This window comes from Petaurus breviceps, unplaced genomic scaffold (genome assembly GCF_028583685.1).
Source record: "Petaurus breviceps papuanus isolate PSGF00001 unplaced genomic scaffold, PetGlider_PUasm1.0 77, whole genome shotgun sequence".
NCBI lineage: Eukaryota > Metazoa > Chordata > Mammalia > Diprotodontia > Petauridae > Petaurus > Petaurus breviceps.
The window spans coordinates 18,402,116-18,422,724 of record NW_027186492.1 but is presented as its reverse complement, the minus strand read 5'-3'; the positions used below and the strand labels follow the sequence as shown (position 1 = coordinate 18,422,724).

Below are 20,609 nucleotides of genomic sequence, written 5' to 3'. Positions count from 1 at the left end.
TATATATATATATATATATATATATATATATATATATATATATATATTATAGTCACTGTACTGAGAATTTTATTGAGAGTCAACAGAAGGCAGAGGTGTTAGGAGCTTGGCCAGAGTGGCATGGGCCATACTCAGGGTACCTTCTCTGGTGCGGTGCCCACCGATGAAACCATTGGCATGAACAAAAATGCTGCCAGGGATCCCACTAATCTTGTCCAGGGCCTCATCCCGAAGACCCTGCCATCGCTCAGGTAGGGGCAGCCTGCTCTCAAAGGAGTGAAGCTCTTTTGGTACACACTGTACCCGCCATTGTCCATTCTGATCAGGGTAGAGCACGAATGCAATGGGCACTAAGGGGGTCAGCCCAGGCTCAGGATCAAATAAATGGTCCTTCAGGGACAGCCACCTTGAGACAGCTCTATAATTTCTCCACTTGGGTCCACCTGGAATCGGTTTGCCAGGGCTTGCTCCACAAGGGCCTGGGCAGAGAGCCAGCTGGGCTTACAGAAATCCAGTCTTTGTAGAAACTCCTCACGTACTAGCTCCAGGGCACGATGAAAGCCGCCCTCTGTGTCCTGATCTGGCTGGTTCCAGGTGGGGTGAGCCGGGAAACACGGGCACTCAGCGTGGTGGTCAGTGCACATGGAGGCTTTCCTCCCTCCCATTGGGAGATCCCATTGTCCACCGCATCTACCTCCTCCACAAAACATTCATACATCTTGTCATAGAGAGTATCCACAACTCGGTGATCTATAGAGGTGTCCAGCAGCTTGGCCAGGACCCTCTGGCCAAAGTGCAGACGGACCAGTCCCGCGCTGCTCAGCTTGGTACACCACGGCTTCCCGGCCGCAGGGAGCTCATGGACACAGCGAAACACCTCTGGTGGTTGTCATAGAGGTGTCTCTGCGGGTCGTACTCGCTGCCCACGTCCACCACCTCGTCGCAGGTGGCCAGCAGCGCCGGGTCGCGGGTGCTCAGGATCTCCGCCTCCACGTACTCGGGCAGCAGCCTCAGCAGCGCGCACACCAGCACCTCATTGCAGTGGAAGGTGCCATTGTGGGTCCCGTTGCGGGGCCGGGCCGGCGCCATGTGCTCGGCGAGGGGCCGCTTGGGGGACGGGGCGGGCTCGAGGCCCAGCCTGCGAGAGGCCAGCAGCGGCGTGGAGGGGAGCGCCAGGTAGAGAAGGCTGCAGAAAAAGAGGTGACCCATGCGGAACTCGGGGGGCGGGGGCCCTGAGAGGAGCCTGAAGAGCGCATCTATATTTTTTTTCTTGTTCTGTGAAGTAACTCTTTGATCATCTGATTAGTAAGGCACTGAAATATAAATTAATTTATGTAGTAGTTGCATTTTTATAATATATAAATGTAATTTATAATAACCCAAAAGTGACCAAATTTTTATCCCTAATAATTTATATATGTTTTTTATTTTATAGTGTTTTGAAGTTGTATTACTATAATTCCTATGTATGCCTTGGTAGGGAAACTTCCAAGTATTTTGCACACTATGTAGTTATTTAGAATGGAATTTCTCTTTCTAATTTCTCTTCCTAATTATAGCTTGTATTACAAATTACTTTCCAGAATTATCATGCTAATCCACAGCAACATGAAATGCGCATTAGCATGTTTGTCCTGCCACATCTTCTCCAAGAATTACCATTTCATCTTCTGCCATCTTTGACAGTCTGCCTATGAAGTGGAATCTGAGTTGTTTTAATTTTCATTTCTTTTGTTAATGTGAATCTTATTGTTTATATGCTTATTGATGGCTTTCATTTCTTAATTCGAAAAGTCTGTTTGAATGATTTGACCATTTATCTTTTGTGGGATGGCTTTTATTCTTATACATTTATTTCATTTATTTATATATCTTGAATAATAGACCTTTATCAGGGAAATGTGCTACAAAGTGTTCACAGTAACCTATTTCTTTTCTAATTCTAAATCCATTGCCCTTGTGCAAAGGTTCACCAAATTTTTTGTAATCAAAATTATTCATTTTATCTTTTTCTAAAAATTTCTCCATTTCTCCATGTTTGTTAACATTTGCCCACAAATTGTATTGTGATAGATAATTCCTCTTCTGCCTCAATCTGATCATGGTATAACATTTTTTATTGAGTTTCATATCTTTTTGGAGCCTATATAAGTCATTCTTTTAAACCTAATTTTTACCATGTTGCTCATCAGTTTTCCTAGTACTTTTTGTTGGCTAGCAAGTTCATACCTCATTAGTTCGTGTCCTCTGGTTTATCAAACACTGTACTGAAGCCATTGGCAGTATACCTCAGCTTGAAGTCAGTCTCTCTCTAGTTGAACTTCCAACTGAAGAAGGGGTTTTAAAAGCCATTAGGCTCCTCTCATGTGGCAAAGTTCCTGGTGCTGATTCTATTCCAGTTGAGATTTATAAGGCAGGGGGTCCACTGGTCATACAAAAGCTGACTGAAAACTTCTAGGTTATATGGGGAAAAGCGGTTAATCCCCCAGGGGTTCAAGGGTTTCTCCATTGTTCATCTCTACATACGAAAGGAAAATAGGTTGTCCTGTAACAGTCATAGCAGGGGTCTACCTCTCCATCATTGCTGGCAAGATTCTTGCCAGAGCCCTCTTTAATAGAATGATCCTTGGTCTGGAAGATGGCTATTTATACGAGAACCAGTGTGACTTTAGAAAGGGCCAAGAAAGATTTGAAAATTGTATTTGCTGCTTGACAAATCCAGGAGAAATGGCAAGAGCAAAACAGAGGTTTGTACACAGTTTGTCAATCTTACCAAAGTCTTTGATACTGTCATTCGTGAGGGTTTGTGGTAAATTTTGTGGTAAAATTGGTTCCCCAGAGAAGTTCCTAAGGATTTTATGCCAGTTTCACAATGGCATGTTGCATGGGTTCTGGATGATGGACAATCCTCTCATTCTTTCCTAGTCACCAACAGAGTGAAAGAGAAGATGAAATTTGCTCGAAGGTCAGCTACCACCCTAATGATAAATTATTTAACTTGAAAAGGCTACAAGCCAAGATTTAGAGTGGAGGGAGAGTTGTTTACAGATGTTTGTTTACAGATGACTGTGCATTCAGTGTAGCCTCTGAAAATGAGATGCAATAGAATATGGATGGATTCTCTGTGGCTTATGCTAGTTTTGTCCTGACAAGACCGAGAAAATAGTGGTTCTCCACCAGCCAACACTGCATCATCCATAAGTGGAACCATGAATTTCAGCAAATGAAGAAATTTTGAATGGCAGCTTAGAGCTAACTTACCTTGGCAGTATACTTTTTAGGGAAGTACTCAGAGATAATGAGGTTGATGCACTCATTGCTAGAGCTGGCTCAGTGTTTGGGAGGCTCTGAATGAAAGTGTGGGAGAGAAGACATACTAGGCTGCTTACCAAACTGGAGGTTTACAGAACCACTTGTTTACAGAACCAATTGTTGTATGCCTGTTAAACCTCTTCCAGTCCCATGACAGAAAACTGAATTGCTTCTGTTTGAATTATCTTAGAAAAATTCTGAAGGTCACCTGCCAAGATAAGATACTGAACACTGAAGTCCTTTCTTAAGCTGAGCTTCCAAGCATTCCAAGCAAAGAGTGCCACTATGATGAGCTGACCACCATTGTTTGAATATGAAACATACCTTTGTCTAAAAGATGATTTTATGGAGAACTCACACAATGGAAGTCATCACACAGAGATCAGAAGAAGTGACACAGGGAAACTCATAAGGTCTCTCCTGAAGAATTTTGAATCAAATTGTGGGCTGTGCCCTATGAGCAAAGCAGAATTACCATAGCTCAAAAGAAATGTGACACGCAACTTTAGAGAAATCTCCACTCCAAATGTTTGCATGTATTATTTGTTTCCAACTTGTGATAGAGGTTTCTGAGCTTATATTGGTCTGCTCAGTCACAGTCAGACACACTGCACCTTGACCCTGAAATAGTGATATCATTTTGGTCCTCTTTGAGCATAAAAGACAACAAGCAAGCAAGCAAAGCAACCAACTATGCTACTATAACCCATGACTTATTTATTTTATCTGTTCCTTTGATTAACTGCTCCATTTAATTTAAAAATAATATGAAATAGTTCCAGTGATTTCTGCATTACAGAATACTATGACATCTGGCATTTCTTGTTCCCATTCATTCCTTTTTATTTTCCCCAATTCCGTTGAGATTTTTTATGTTTTTATTCCTCCAAATGAAATTTGTTATTACTCTATGTAACTTCATAAAGTAATCCCTTGGTTATCTGATTGGTATGACGCTCATATATGTTAAAATTAATTTAGGCAGTCTTATCATTTTAATTATGTTCATATGGGTGAATGATAACAAATTAATATTTCTCCAATTATTTATCTTTTTCTGTAAATAGTATATGTAGTTGTAATCATACGAGTCCTGATTTATCTTGGTAGGATAGCTCCTAGACATTCATATATTTTGTAGTTGTTTTAAAAGGCATTTATCTTTCTAGCTCCTCCTTCATTTTATTAGTAACATACAGCATTAAAAGCTCACTTTGTGCATTTATATTATACTTTGATACTTCACAATTTACCAATGTTTCAATTAATTTTTCAATTGAATTTCTAGCGTTCTCTAAAACACCATTTTTAGAAAATAATCCTACTTGTGTTTCTTCTTTAATTAAGCTTATTCTCCCAATTTATCCTTTTTTCTTTATATAGTAGCTAACACTACTAAAACTAAATTAAAAAAAAAAAAGCAAAGGGGTGGCTAGGTGGCACAGTGAATAGAGCACCAGCCCTTAAGTCAGGAGGACCTGATTTCAAATCCCACTTGAGACACTTAACACTTACTAGCCATGTGATCTTGGGCAAGTCACTTAACCCCAATAGCCAAGCCTTCCCCACTCCAAAAAAAAAATAATAAAAAATAAATAAAATAACCAAGGGCAACAATGGACTTCCTTGTTTTATATTCGATCCTATATATTTTTTAAAAGACTCTCTTCTTTTCCCAGCACATATAAGCCTAAGACTTAGTTTCAGATATGTGCTATTTATCATGTTATTGAAAGATCTACATATGCCTTCATTATTATTTCTTAGAGATGTAAATACATGTTTTATTTTATCAAAAAAGCATTTCTTCTTCATTTGATGTAATCATGTGATTTTTGCTGATGTTGTTAATGTGCTATATTATCTATAAAGTTGTCCTAATGTTGAATGAATAGTATCCCTTAAATATATCCAGTGTCATCATGCTGAATAATCTTCCAAATGTGTAGTATAAATTATTAAATAATTTTACATCAATATTAATTTGAAATATTTTTCTATATTTCTTTCTTTTTTTTGCTTTACCTCATTGTGGGTTGAGTATCAGAACAATATTGTTTCATAAAAGGAATTTGATAAGTTATATTCTTTAGTCAATTTTGCCAAAAAAAATGTAATATTGGAGCTCATTTTTCTTTGGATATTTGAAAGGATTCACGTGTACGTCCATATGGTCCCAGTGGGTTTTAAGGCTTGGTGGGTGGAACTTAATTTATGTCATATTCAATTTCTTTTCTGAGTTTAGGTTACTTAAATTATATTTATGTTTCTTTTAACTTGAGTATTTTAGTTTCTGTGAAAATTTATTACTTTGCCTATATTCCCAATTTTGTTGTTAGTTGGGCAAAATAGTTTCTTACGACATCTTTATTTTCTTTTCTTCTGTTGTCAGGACATTTTTAAATTAAAAAAAATATCTCCAATTTGATTTTTCTGTATGTGTTCATCATTCTTTCTCTCTTTATCTTTCTCAAAATCAAATTTATTATTCTTTAAAAAAAGAAACCCCCAGCTTTTTTACTAATGAACTTTAAAAAAATCATTGTTCTCTTTTGATTTTGAGAATTGCTATTTTGTGTTTAATTGAAGGTTGTTCATTTGTTGTTTTTCTAGACTATATTTCATATTTTTTTATTGTTCCATGCCCAATATATGGTTCAGTTTTTCTCTATTTTGGTGATTAAGAGATTTAGCTACATAATTCCAGTTCCTTAACCACACTCCCATGGATAGCTCTATTTTTATGCCAAAAGTTTTGGAATGTTGTCTCATTTTTCCTTCTTCTTTGATTAAAAAAATGTTTCTAAAATCTTCCCTTTGACGGAATGATGTTACACATTTATATTGATCTCTAATAAGCTATAAATTCAAATGATTTTTTTGAAAAGTTTTGTATTGATTATAATTAAAATTTTGTTTATGTTGTGGTCATTAAAGAATATAGTATTTTTTTTTTCTATTCTGCAGGTTTTGAGGAAATCGCTGTGACTGAGAAAATGGTAATTTTTTTATACATATCTTATTCAAATTCAAGAAATATAGATATGCCATATGAATTCTATTTAATAATTGCCTGAGATATATCACATCAATCTTTTCTAAAAGTCTATTTAGGTCTTTCATATCCTTAGCAATCTTTTCAAATGCTTTAGTTTGGTCTGGTTTTGAAAAGTGCACATTGATGTCCCAAAAAGTAATTATTTCATTGTCTATTTCCTTCAGTATTTTGGTTGACATGTATGCATATATACACATACTACATATATTTCTAAAATAATGCAAAATACTTGGGCACATAGCTCTCACTTAAAAATAATATCATAAAAAATTTTAGTGAGATAAAACTTTAATATATACAATCAACATAGTTTAAAATTTTCACCTTTTATCTCATATTTACATGCCTATTTTGTGTACATTTTATGCCATGCATATTAGTACTCTATTATATTTTATCACATATGCATACATGAACATTGGAGGGCCATTATAAAAAGAAATATGGTGGTATAAAATGTCTGTGGATCATTTCTCTGTTGTATTAAAGGTATATTATTCCTCCAACTGGACAAACAAAACTCAGTTTTGCTAGATAAGTTATTCTTGGTATACCTCTTGATATGATATATACCAATATTTACTTTTCCCTTATTGTTGTTGCTACATAATTTTGTGGAATCCAGATTGCAGTTCCTTGGTACTTGATATCTTTGTTTCTGACTGCTTTTGATAGTCCATTTTTTTTCATTTATCATTAATTTCTTCACTTCTATCTTCAAAGAAGTTCCTATTTATCCAGCTTAAAAAATATCTATCCATACATATTCTGCTCACTTCCAAATGATCTTTTTTCCCCTACTTTGAAAAAAAATGAATGACTAGTCTACAAGAAAGACCTCAGTATTCATTCATCATTCTATCACTCCTCAACTACTTATAAGTTGATTTTTCCTGCTACCATTTTCTAAGGGTGGTTTCCAGTATCATCATTAATAACATTAAATTTCTAAGTCTGTTCTCAATACTCTCTCTTTTTGACTTTTCTACAATACTTATTACTTTCAAATAAGCAGGTTTATTTTTTCAAAAACAAAAATCAGTCAACAATTTTTTATTCCTCCCACTACCTATCCTTTGATAATGGGGGAAAAAGCAAACAAAACTGATAACTTGTAATAGATATACAGAATCAAGCAAAACAAGTTCCTACCTTGGTGCTATTCATAAATACTTATGTCATTCTTCATATTCTTTCCATTACTTCTTTGTCAGAAATGAGATACCATCATTTCTTCACTAGTCCTCTGGAATCATGCTTGTCACTACATTGAGCAGCCCCCAGTTCTTCCAAACTAATCACTTCTTTATATTAGCTACTTCCTGAACTCTCTGATGTACTCGTCTTTTTTTTTCCATAGTGTTTCCCTTACTGTTTTTCCAGTGACTGTTCTTTTTTTTTTTGTCTTTTATTAATTTGTTTGTTTACTTTTAGTTTACAAGATTCAGTTCCACAATTCTTTGACTTTCAAATTTTCTTTCTCTCCCTCCCATTCTCCTCCCCCCCCCCACCATGGCGGCATATAATCAAGTATAGGTTCTGCAAATTCTTTCACATTAGATATTAGTCAGGTTATAAAGAAGAATTGTATCAGATGAAATGAACAATGGGAAAGAGGGAACAAAACCAAACAAGTAAAAGAAAAAAAGCAGGTATTTTGTTACCATCTGGATTTAAACTCTGTTCTTTCTAGTTTTTCTCTGGATGTAGACATCTCTCTCCATCATGAGTCTTTTGGGGTTGTCTGATAACACTGCCTTCCTGAGAAGAGTCCAGTCTATCAAAGTTGGTCATCACACATATGTTATGTCTTTAATTGTGTACAAATTTCTCCTGGTTCTACCCTTCTCACTCAGCATCAATTCCTATAAGCCTCTCCAGGTAAATATGAAGTCCATCTGCTCCTCGTTTCTTATAGCACAATAGCATTCCATTACATTCATATACCACAACTTGTTTAGCCATTCACCAATTGATGGGCACCCCTTTGTTTCCAATTGTTTGCCACCACAAAAAGAGCTGCTATAAATATTTTTGTACATATGGGTCTTCCTCCCAGTTCTGTGATCTCTTTGGTTTACAACCTTAGAAGTGGTATTTCTGGGTCAAAGAGTATGAAATTATTTATAGCCCTTTGGGCATAATTCCAGATTGCTCTCCAGAATGGTTGCATCAGTTCACAACTCCACCAGCAGCGCATTAGTGTTCCAATTTTTCCACATCCTCACCAGCATTTGTCATTTTCCTGTTTTGTCATCTTAGCCAATCTGACTGGTGAGATGCAGTACCTCAGAGTTGTTTTTTATTTGCATTTCTCTAGTCAATACTGATTTAGAGAATTTTTTCTTATGCTTATAGATATCTTTAATTTCTTCCTCTGAAAACTGCCCTTTGACCATTTATCAATTGGGGAATGACTTGTATTCTTATAGATTTGACTAAATTCTCTGTATATTTTAGAAATGAGGCTTTTATCAGAGACATAGGTTATAAAAAATTGTTCCTAATTTTCTACTTCCCTCCTAATCCTGGTTACATTGGCTTTGGTTGTACAGAAGCTTTTCAATTTAATGTAATCAAAATTATCCACTTTGCATTTTATAATGCTCTCTAATTCTTGTTTGGTCATAAAGTTCTCGCCAGAAATCTGACAGGTAAACTATTCCTTGCTTTCTGAGATTGTTTACAGTATCAACCTTTGTACTAGATCATGCACCCATGTAGACTTGATTTTGGTATATGGTGTCAGATAATGGTCTATGCCTAGTTTCTGCCGTACTATATTCTAGTTTTCCCAGCAGTTTTTGTCAAATAGTGAGTTCTTATCCCCAAAACTGGGGTCTTTGGGTTTATCAAACAGTAGATTACTATAGTCATTTGACTGCTGAGTCTTGTGTACCCAATCTATTCCATTGATCTACTATTCTATTCTTCAGCCAGTACCAAGTAGTTTTGAGGACTGCTGCTTTATAGTACAGATTAAAATCTGGTATAGCTAGTCCACCATCCCTATCATTTCTTTTAATTATTTCCCTTGACATTATGGAGCTTTTGTTCTTCCAAATTAATTTGGGTACTATGTTTTCTAGCTCTATAAAGTAGTTTTTTGGTAAAATGATTTGTATGACATTAATATATAATTTCATTTAGGTAAAAGTGTCATTTTTATTATATTAGCTCAACCAAGCTATAATCAAATGATGTTTTTCCAATTATTTAGATCTGACTTTATTTGTGTGAAAAATGTTTTGTAGTTGTGTTCATATAGGTACTGGGTTTGTTTTGGTGGGTAGATTCCCAAATATTTTATAATGTCTACAGTAAATTTAAATCGGATTTCTCTTTCTATCTTTTGCTGTTGAATTTCATTAGAAATATACATGAATGCCTAGGATTTATGTGGGCTTATTTTATATCTTGCAACTATGCCAAATATATTTATTGTCTCAACTAGTTTTTTATTTGTCTCTCTAGGAGTCTCTAAGTACATCATCATATTGTCTGCAAAGAGTGATAGCTTGGTCTCTTCTTTGCCTAATTTGATTCCTTTTTTTCTTCTCTAATTGCTACTGCTAACATTTCTAGTACCAGATTAAATAAGAGGGGTGATAATGGATATCCTTGTTTCAAACCTGATCTTATTGGAAATGCTTCTAGCTTCTCCCTGTCACATATAATACTTGCCTATAGCTTTAAATAGATGCTTCCTATTCTTTTAAGAGAGGCTCCATTTATTCCTATACTTTCACGTGTTTTTAGTAGGAATGGATGTTGTACTTTGTGAAAAGCCTTTTCTGCATCTATCAAGATATTCATGTGGTTTCTGCTACTTTTATTGTTGATATGATCACTTATATTTATGATTTGCCTAATATTAAACCATCATTGCATTCCTGGAATAAATCCTATCTGATCAAAGTGTATTATTCTTGTAATAATTTGCTGTAGTCATTTTGCTAATACTTTATTTAAAATTTTAGCTTCTATATCCATGAGGGAATTTGGTCTATAATTTTCTTTCTCTATTTTAACTCCTCCTGATTTAGGTATCAATACCATGTTTGTGTCATAAAAAGAATTTGGTAGGACTCCATCAATTTTCATGAATAATTTGTAGAGTATTGGAATCAATTGTTCTTTAAATGTTTCATAGAATTCACTAGTAAATCCATCTGGCCCTGGAGATTTTCCTCTTCATTGGAAGTAGATTCACACTTTTCATTTTTGATACTCATAATTTGGTTTTCTTCTTTCTTTTTTTTATCATATTGACTAAGGGTCTATCAATTTTATTGGTTTTTTCATATGACCAGTCCTTAGTTTTATTTATTAATTCAATAGTTTTCTTAATTACAATTTTATTAGTCTCTCCTTTGGTTTTCAGTATTTATAATTTTGTATTTAATTGGGGATTTTCAATTTGTTCTTTTTCTAGCTTTTTCAATTTCATGCCCAATTCATTGACCTCTATTTTCTTTAATTTATTCATGTATGCATTCAAGGATATAAAACTTCTGATTATAGAACTTCAGGACATTTTTCTTTGACAATCTCTTGGAAAATGTTGTCCAGGCTGCTTTTTTCATCATGGCTTTGAAGTAGACCAATAATTCTTAAGTTATCTTCCCTGTATCTGTTCTACTGGTCAGTTGTTTTTTTCTAGTGAGAAATTTTACACTTTCTTCCAGTTTTTCAATCTTCATGTTTTGTTTGATTGACTCTTGGTGCATCATAGAGTCCTGAGCTTTGATTTGACTAATTCTAATTTTTAGTGAGCTATTTTCTTCAGTTAGTTTTTGAAGGTGCTTTTTTAGGGTAGTATTTTCTCCAAATAGTTCACAAATTTTCCTTTTAAGGATTTGTTTTCTTCAGTGAGACTTTTTTTCCAATTTAGTCACTGTAGATTTAAATTTATCTTCTACTTCTCTAATGTGGCTTTTAAAATCTTTCTTGAGCTCCTCCAAGTATGCTTTTTGGGCTTGAGACGAGTTCATATTTCCATCTATCATCTCAGGTATGGACACAGAGTCCATGGTGTCTCCTGAAAGTGATTCTTCTTTTTCAAAATAATAGGATTCTATTTTCTTTGGTCCTGCCTTTGTGAGTTGCTTCCAGGCCATTGTAACTGCCTGTTTCCTGTCCTTTAAAGTGTATTTCTGCTCCTGGGGTGCAGAGGGCTCTGACCCAAGCTTCTCAGGCTGGGAACTAGGTGCCTGGTTGTTGGCTTTGTGTGTTGTAGCCTTTGGGTTTCTAGACTGAGGCCAAGGCCAGGACTCTCAGTATTTCCCCTGAGTTACCCTGAGGTTCACAAAGTAGTCTGTGGGAGAAGGGTTATCTGGCCACTTCAGATTTCTGCCTCTATGACCCTGGGTTACAGCTCAGGCAGGCTTTTGCTAGTCAGGTGAGGTAAGGACCCCTTCTGCCCTTTTCTTCAAACTCCTTACTGCCTCAGTTACACCCTTTCTCTGTGACTCCTAAGCCTGAGGCTATATCCCCGATTTCAGGATTTTACTCTCTGTGGGACATTTATCTCTGGGTTTCATAGGTCAGGGAGGGGGAATCAGAGCAGCTAGAGTTTACTTTGCTATCCTGGCCCCTGGAAAATCAGGCAGGTGATTTAAATTTCCAGGCCGTGGGCTGATAGCCCCAGGAGAAGCTGCTGTCTCTGCTACAGGCCCTGTGCTTTCTCTTACATAGCTCCAATGGGATCCTCCCATCCTGTGATGAGAAGCTGGTGAGATGGTTGTGAATAGCCATTGAGGTGGGTGAGTCTGCTGGCTGGGGCTCCTTCTCACTCTGCTGTAGTCTGCTTTCTAGTCCAGGCTGATGCAGCCCCATGTGCTCCGTGCTCTCCCTGTGTAGCAGCAAGTACCCAGACATACCCAGGTTGGATGCCAACACAGGTTCTTAGATGTTCTTTTCTAAAGGAAAGCTACTCAAAATGAGTTGCTTATGTAGTTCAGGGGAAAAAGTCAGCACCTCAAACTTAAGAGTATAAGAGGTTATAAGCAGAAATTACAAGAAGACAGAAAAACAAACAGATTAAGCAGACAAGCCTCCTACTGTCCCACCATTACACCCATACCTAGTCAATTACCAGAGAGGGAAGCATCAATGTCTGGGATTTTCAAAGCTGGGGGACTCTTAATGGCTGCCCAGAGTCTTGTCTGGTCAAATCACTCAACATTTCTTAAAGTGAGCCCCAAAACAAAGTCTCACATCAGGGTTTATATAGCCTTCTCCTGGCTCAGAGAATGTAACAACCCTCTTGACCCCACTGGCCAATCACAAAGTATCTCCTGAAAAACAAGCCTAGTACCACAGGCTCCAAGTGCACTTAAGCCTATCAAAGGGCCTTGGGGCAGAGAAGATGTTCAAAATTTACATTCCTATAACACCCTGCCCCAACCCATTTTCCTGGTCTGGATTCTTCCATGCTCTGTCTCCCAGTGGATTCTGACAATCCAAAATCCATTCAGATTCACTTTTTAAAGTTTAGTGACAGGATTCATGGAGAACCTTAGAAAAGTTACTGCTTCTCTTCCTCCATCTTGGCTCCACCCTCCTCCAGTGACTCTTCTTATGCTTCCTTTTTCTTAAATGTACATCTCAGTAAACCTAAGCTACTTCACTATTATCTTCCATCTATTTGACCTCATCTTCTCTCTCTATACTGTCTCCCTTGACCACCAGATATTTTCTCATGGCTTCACCTTTTTGTTTTATTTTGTGCAGACATCTCTCCAATCTCAATATCCAAAATTAGTCTATCTTTAACATTGCATTTACAATTTCTCCTATCTGGATGGTCCATTGGCACCTCAATACTCTCTATATTAAATAAATAAACACATTATGTTTTACCTCAAACTTCTTCCTGATTTTTGGTTCTCTATTTTCACAGTATCAACCCTTCACAGAATCATCCTGCCTAGAAAAAGGGTAAAAATTTTGAAGTATCTTTCCTCACTCACTCAAGCAATATTTTTCTCCAACTCTTTTAAATCTATCTTCACAAAACTTCTCAATTCAATCTCTTCAAGATCTACTGCAAAAATCCAAGTTAAAAGGTCCTCATTAACTTTGATACAGATTGTTTCAATAGCTTCCAAATTGATTCCCATACTCCAGTATCACCTTTCCTCAATATATATTTTACACTGCTGACTGACTAATGTTCTTAAATTATAACTCTGATTATGTCTCTCTCCTACTCAGAATTGTTCAGTACCTCCCTATTGCTTACTAAATAATGTTCTTATTCTTTGACTAGGTATTAAAAGTCATTTATAATCTGAATTCAATGTTTTTTTTTATCTTAAGTTAACTACATCCTATGTCCTATACTTGAGCAGAATTAGACTATAAACCATGCCACAGATACATACCATGCATTCTTGCCACCTTGATTACTTCATACTTTCCTGAAATATTATCCAACATTTTTCTTTTCTGGCAACTTCAATACTGTCAATTCTTGAAGACACAATTCAAATGCTAACCCTTCCACTGAAATTTCCCTGATTCCTTGACCTGAAACCCAAGAACTCCCCCTTCTCAGTTCTATCCATCTCATACTATGCCATTATCTTCACCCATTGTCTCCTCAATTCACCTTGGTGTCAAAAGAGGTGGCTCCTTTCCTTGCAAAAGCCAAATTAATGTACTCTTGGTCCCATCACCTCCCAACTCTTCCAACAGTTTGCTCCAACTGTCATCTCTATTCTCTCTCTAATCTTGATCTCTGCTTCTTTCTGAGAGTTATGGATGTGCCAATATCTCTTATTCTTGGAAAATCTTCACTTGATCTTACAGTTGTCTCTAGTTATCCTATGTTCCTCCTCCACTTTGTAGTGAAACTCCTTGAGAATGCCATTTACACTAGATAACAAAGGTCCCTCTCTTCTCACTTACTCATAAATCATATTGAATTTGAATCCTGATTCTGTAATTCAACAGGAAGTTCCCTGATATTTAGCTATTAACTTTTAATTGCCACATCAAATCTAATTATCTTTTCACAATCCTGATCCTTATTGACCTCTCTTTAGCACTTTTTATTTTCAATTTTATTTTTCCATATATATATATATATACATATATATATTTAATAGGTTTTGCTGATTGCTCTATTCATATTCTCATTCTATCTATCTGGTCAATACTTCTCAGACTCCTTTGCTGCTTCTTCATCCATGTTACATTCGTTAGCCATGGGTATCCTTCAGAGCTCCCCCATAGGCCTTTTCTGTTCTCCCTCTATACTTCCATACTTAGTGATCTCATAAGCTTCCATGAGTTCAATTATCTGAATTGTATATGATTCCTAGGCTTATATATTTTCCCCTAATTTCTCTCTTAAGCACCAATTCTTAATTACTGACTAATTTTTAGACATTTTGAAAGTATTGTCCTGTACACATTTCAAATTTAACATATCAAAAACAGAAATATATCTTTCCCCCATAAAATCCCTCTTTTCTAATCTTTCTTATAACGGGTTCTACCATCCTTTCTTTGATGCAAACTCACAACTTTCAGAGTCATTCTGAATTCTTTACTCTCATTTATTATTCATATATGATCTGTTATCAAATCTCATCATTTTTACCTTCACAACATTTCTCATGTATGTCTTCATCTTTCTATTAGCATAACATAATCTTATTTTGAGCTCTCATCATCTCTCACATAGATTATTACAATAGCCTTCTAATTGGGATCCTTGCTTAAAATTTTCCCCACTCCAAATCATCCAGCCTCAGAACTCAAGATGGTTTTCCTAAAATTTATATCTGACCATGTTTCCCCCTGATTAACAAAATCTAGTTCCATTGTTACCTTCAGAATTAAATATAAGCTTTTTTTTTTTTCTTTTTGGAGGGGGAATGAAGGGCATTTGGGATTGACTTGCCCAAGGTCACACGGCTAGTAAGCTTTAAATGTCTGAGGTGGGATTTGAACTCAGATCCTTCTGACTTCAGGGCTGGTGGTCTATTCACTGTGCCATCTAGCCACCCCAATATAAACTTTGTTTTATTTTTTTTAAGTTTTAAACTTTACAACCAAAGTTTCCTGGCTTATTATACATTATTGTCATTCATTCACCATCTTAAATTATTCTTGCTACTCTTCCCCAACAATACTCCATCTCTATCCCTATGCCTAGATTGAATATTTTCATTACTTTACCTCTGAGATTCCTTATTTTGTTTCAAAGAATAGTTTAAGCATTACCTTCTACATGAAATGTTTTTTTTAATTCTCCCAGCTACTAGTGTCATCCTGCTAAAATTACCTTGTACTTTTTTTTTGAACTTCATTTTCCTATAAATATAAATATTAACTCCACCAATAGGTCAAATGTAATTGAAGGTATGAACCATTTGATTTCTTTTTTTGCTGCCTTTTAATGTACTGCTTGACTATTGGTTCTTAAATCATTAATTGTTGTAACAACATATAATCCAACTCTAGGGTAGAGATGTTTGAGAATTCAGAGTCACTCCCATGCCATGGCTAGGTGTCAAGTTAAGTAGTGAATTACATTTATGGTAGTTTAATACTCCTTAAACATTGCTTAGTCATTCAGTCACCTCCCTTCATGAGACTGTTGGCCATACTATCCAAGGGATTATATTGGCAAAGATACTTAAAATGGTTTGCCATTTCCTTTTCCAGTTGATTAAGGCAAACAGAGGATAAATACCTCGCCCAGGGTTACACAGTTAGTAAGTGTCTGAGGTCAAATTTGAATTCATGTTTTCCTGACTACAGATGCAGCACTCCACCATACTGAGCCATTTAAGCTTCTCTAACAGATTCTTAAATATTTATTGTTGATAGTAAATACATGCTCTTCCGGCCAGAGAGCAGCATGGATTTGGGATCAGAAAACCTGGTTTCTAATCTCAGATTTATTATTGTCTACTTCTGTGACTTTTGGCAAGTTATTTCATTTCTTGCCCTCAGTTTCCTCATTTTTAAAGTAAAGGGGTGGGGGGGGCGGTGGTGGTGGACATTCTCCAAAGTTTTCTCTAGCCCTATACATCAAAATCTTTAGGGCATTTTTAGGCGTATTCTTTTTTTTTTTTTAAAGCAATCGGGGTTAAGTAACTTGCTCAAGGTTACATGGCCAGTTATTTCTGGGTGTGGTGCTGAGTATCTGAGCCTGGATTTGATCCAGGTCATCCCGACACTGGAGCCGGTGCTCTTACTTGCTGAGCCACCTGGCTGCACCTAAGCAATTGGGGTTAAGTAACTTGCTCAAGGTTACACAGCCGGGTGTTTCTGGGTGGGTGCTAAGTGTCTGAGCCCGGGATTCGATCTCCAGGTCTTCTCAACACTGGAGCCAGTGCTCTTACTCGCTATGCTAGCTGGCCACCCCTAGGCATATTCTTAATGCAAAGGATGACTATACCAGACAGCAAAGCCTTCTATTCCATGCCTCCTCTGCCTGCCCAGACTTAAACAAATGTTCATTTTTGTTGGTTTTGAGATTTTGGGGTAAGTGTTTTCTTCCAGATATACTTCTTTCATTAAACAAATTCATCACCTGGAAAAGAATGTTTCAGAGTTCCACCAAACTCCAAAATTCAAAAATATAATTTAAGTAATAGTTTCAGATTAAAATTCCTCTGGCAATTATGACTACAGACACATTTACCAGTCTGGAATGGCTTCAACTTATTTGGTGCTGGTGGATATGCCTTTCTAATAAATAGTCAAACTAAGAGTCCTCTTATTGTAACAGCTCCTATCTCTTTAGTTTCAATTATATATTCACATTATGTTTCACCATCCAGATCATTTGTGTGTTATGTGCCATTCACTGTTCAAAAAGTCCAAGAAGTGCTCAGAATAATCAGATAGACATAATAGTCTGAAAAGAACATGTAATACTGAATCTACACTGGGATATTTTAGAGTTTGAAGTTAAAAAAGTAAAAATACAAAGGCAGTAGTGAAATTGTTCTTCTGTTATGAAGGAGGTTCCTCTCCTAGTCTGTTAAAAAAATCCCCTTTTCTAATATCTATAATATGACTGAGTCTAGAAAACCTTACAACATTACAAAAACCTTCAACAAATCCTCTATTAATAGGAAAACACAAAGATTCATTGCAAAGGTCTGATGTGGTTTCTGCTTTCATAATATCACTTTGAGAGCTTGATAAGAATGGATAGGGAGTGGAAAGAAATTAAATGAAGAACAATTAGTATGCTATGGTAATAGCCTCTGAATTGTGGTGGACAGGAACTAGGAGAGTGACTATATGAGTAGAGATAAAATATAAATAGAAAGGGGACTTTTGGGAGCCAAGATGGTGGAGTAAGAAGTCACTGTAACTCTCCCATACTCACCTCAAAACAACCATAAAATAGAATCCCCAAACAAATAATGGGACAGAAAAACCAGCAAAAAAGGGTGTAAACACTATTTTAACCCACAAAATTTGTAGAATCAGCAAGAAAGGTCCATTTCACTCAGGTGAAAAGAAAGTGCAGTCCAGGATGGGAAGCATCCTAGCAAGCTAGTAGCAAGCCCCATCTTAGCAAACCAGGGGGAGATCCTGAGGCCCAGTGTGGTGGAGCAGGCAAATACCAATAGCGGGACCCCTGTATGCATTAACATAGCCAGGGGAACCAGCAGACTCTAGATCAGAGAATGACCATGTTTCTTCATTGTAGCCATGAAAAAAAAGGCAGATTCCAGAGTCCAGACCATCTTGTGTCTCAGCACAGCCCCACACAGACAGGTAGAGCCAACCCTATGGGTACCTAAGCAAACAGGTAGCCTCCAGAGGCCAGAACACCATATGATTCAGTGTAACTATGGGGAAACATAGAAACAACCCACCATACCCCAGTACACACCAGATGCCACCACTGATCCTAGCTCAGCACAAGATAAGCTACCGGGCCTCTACAACCTTCAGCAGTACCAGTCAAACCCCAATATATTGATCTTTCTTTCTGGGCATGTGTAGCATATTTTCCTCAAGAAAGAGACCCCAAAATAAAAGCCCCAAAGAACATTATAGCCAAATTTCAGAACTTTCATGGCCAAGGAAAATATACTACAAATGCTCAGAAACATTCATTTACTGAAGAGTCACCATCAGGATCACAAAGGACTTGGCCACTGCAACATTAAAGTGTAGGAAGTCAGGGAATATGGTATTCTGGAGGGCAAAAGAGATAGGACAACAAAGAATCACTTAGCTGGAAAAATTAAGCATAATAATTCAAGCAAAAAGAAAATTGTCATTTAACAAAATAGAGGGATTTTAAGCTTTCATAAGGAGAAAACCAGAGTTAAAGCAAAAATTGACCTCCAATATCCAGACTCAAGAGAAATATAAACAGGTAAAAAGAGAAAAGAAAACATAAGGAATTCAGTGGAGCTAAACTGTTTATATCTCTATATGGGAAGGTAATATTTATAATGCTTTAAAATTCTATCACTAACAGTACAAGTAGAAACAATATACATAGACAGATGTTGTGGATATGAGGTTAATTTGAGGGAATGACATGAAAAATTTAAGGGCTAAGAACAAGGAGTACATCAGGTGAAGAAGGAAGGGAGAGAGAGAATGTGGCAAATTATCTCACATGAAGAGGCGAGAAAGACCTTTTATAGTGGGGAAGAAGACTGGGGTCAGGGGGCAATGGGCATTGCTTGAACTTTAATTTCACTAGTGTTGGCTCAAGGAGTGGAGAATGTACACAATCATGTTAATATAGAAATCTATCTTATCTTATAGGGAAGTAGGAGGGGAATAGATTAAGTAAAGGAGGGGACTCAGAGAGGAGGGTAGATCAGGGGAGGTGGTAGACTGGTGAGGTGGGAAAGGATGAAAGGAGAGAGTTAACAGGAGAAAAAATAGGATGGAGGGAAATATACAGGTAGTAATCATAACTGTCAATTTGAATGAGATGAAATTTCCCATAAAATGGAAGTGGATAGCAGAGTAGATCACAACCAGAATCCTACAATATGTTGCTTACAAGAAACGTACTCGAAGTAGACACATACACACAGAATAAAGGTAAGGAGCTAGAGCAGAATCTATTATGCTTCAGCTGAAGTTTTAAAAAGGGAGGGGTAGGAATCCTTATCTTAGATAAAGTAAAGGCAAAAATAGATTTAATTAAAAGAGATAAGGAAGGAAACAACATCTTGCTAAAAGAATGAATCAATCAAAAAAGAAGAGCATGGAATAGTCTTCCTATCAGATCTACAGGGAGGGGAAGAATTCACAACCAAAGAAGAAATAGAGAGCATTGCAAAATGTCAAATAGCTAATTTTGAACATATTACATTGTAAAGCTTTTGTAAAACAAAACCAATGCAACCAAGTTTAGAAGGAAAGCAGAAAACTAGAAAATAATCCTTATACAAATGTCTCTGATAAAGGTTTCATTTTTTGAAAAATGTAGAGAATTTAATCAAATTTTTGAGAACCCAAGCCATTGCTCAATTGACAAATGGTCAAAAGATATGAATAGGCAGTTTTCAGATGAAGAAATCTCAGCTATCTTTAGGCATATGAAAAAGTGCTCTGAATCACTTTTAATCAGAGAAATGAAAATTAAAACAATTTAATTGTATTAAATAAATAAATAAAACAATTTAATCTAGCACCAATTCACAGCAATCAGATTGACTCATATGACAAAAATAGAAAATGATAAATGTTGATGAAGATGTGAGCAAATTGGGACATGAATGCTTTGCTGATGGAGTTGTGAACTGATGCAACCATTCTGCAGAGCAATTTGGAACTATGATCAAGCAAAATGTGCATACCCTTTGATCTAGCAATACCATTACTAGGTTTATATCCCAAAGAGATCATAAAGAAAGGAAAAAGAACCAACATGTGCATAATATTTATATATTTAAATTTATTCATGATGGCAAAATATTGGAAAATGAGGGGATGCCCATCAGTTGAGGAGTGGCTGAACAAGCTGTGGTATATGAATGCAATAGAATAATGTTGTGCAATAAAAAATGTTTAACAAGCTAACTTTTCCAGACATTCCCCAATTGATGGGTATCATTCCTATTCCCAGGTCTTTGCCACTGTGGAAAAAGCTGCTCTAAGAATTTTTGTACTTGTAGGTTCTTTTCATTTTTCTTTAATCTCTTTCAGATATAAATCTTGTAGTCTTGCTGGGTCAAAAGATATGTATTCACAGTTTGATAGGTCTCTGGGCATGGTTCCTAAT

At 36.4% G+C, this 20,609-nt stretch overlaps 1 pseudogene; it reads right to left on the bottom strand.

Annotated features, from left to right (window-relative positions):
- Nucleotides 1–69: 69 nt before the first annotated feature.
- LOC138175351 (MYG1 exonuclease pseudogene) lies at nucleotides 70–1,209 on the bottom strand (annotated as a pseudogene).
- Nucleotides 1,210–20,609: the final 19,400 nt, after the last annotated feature.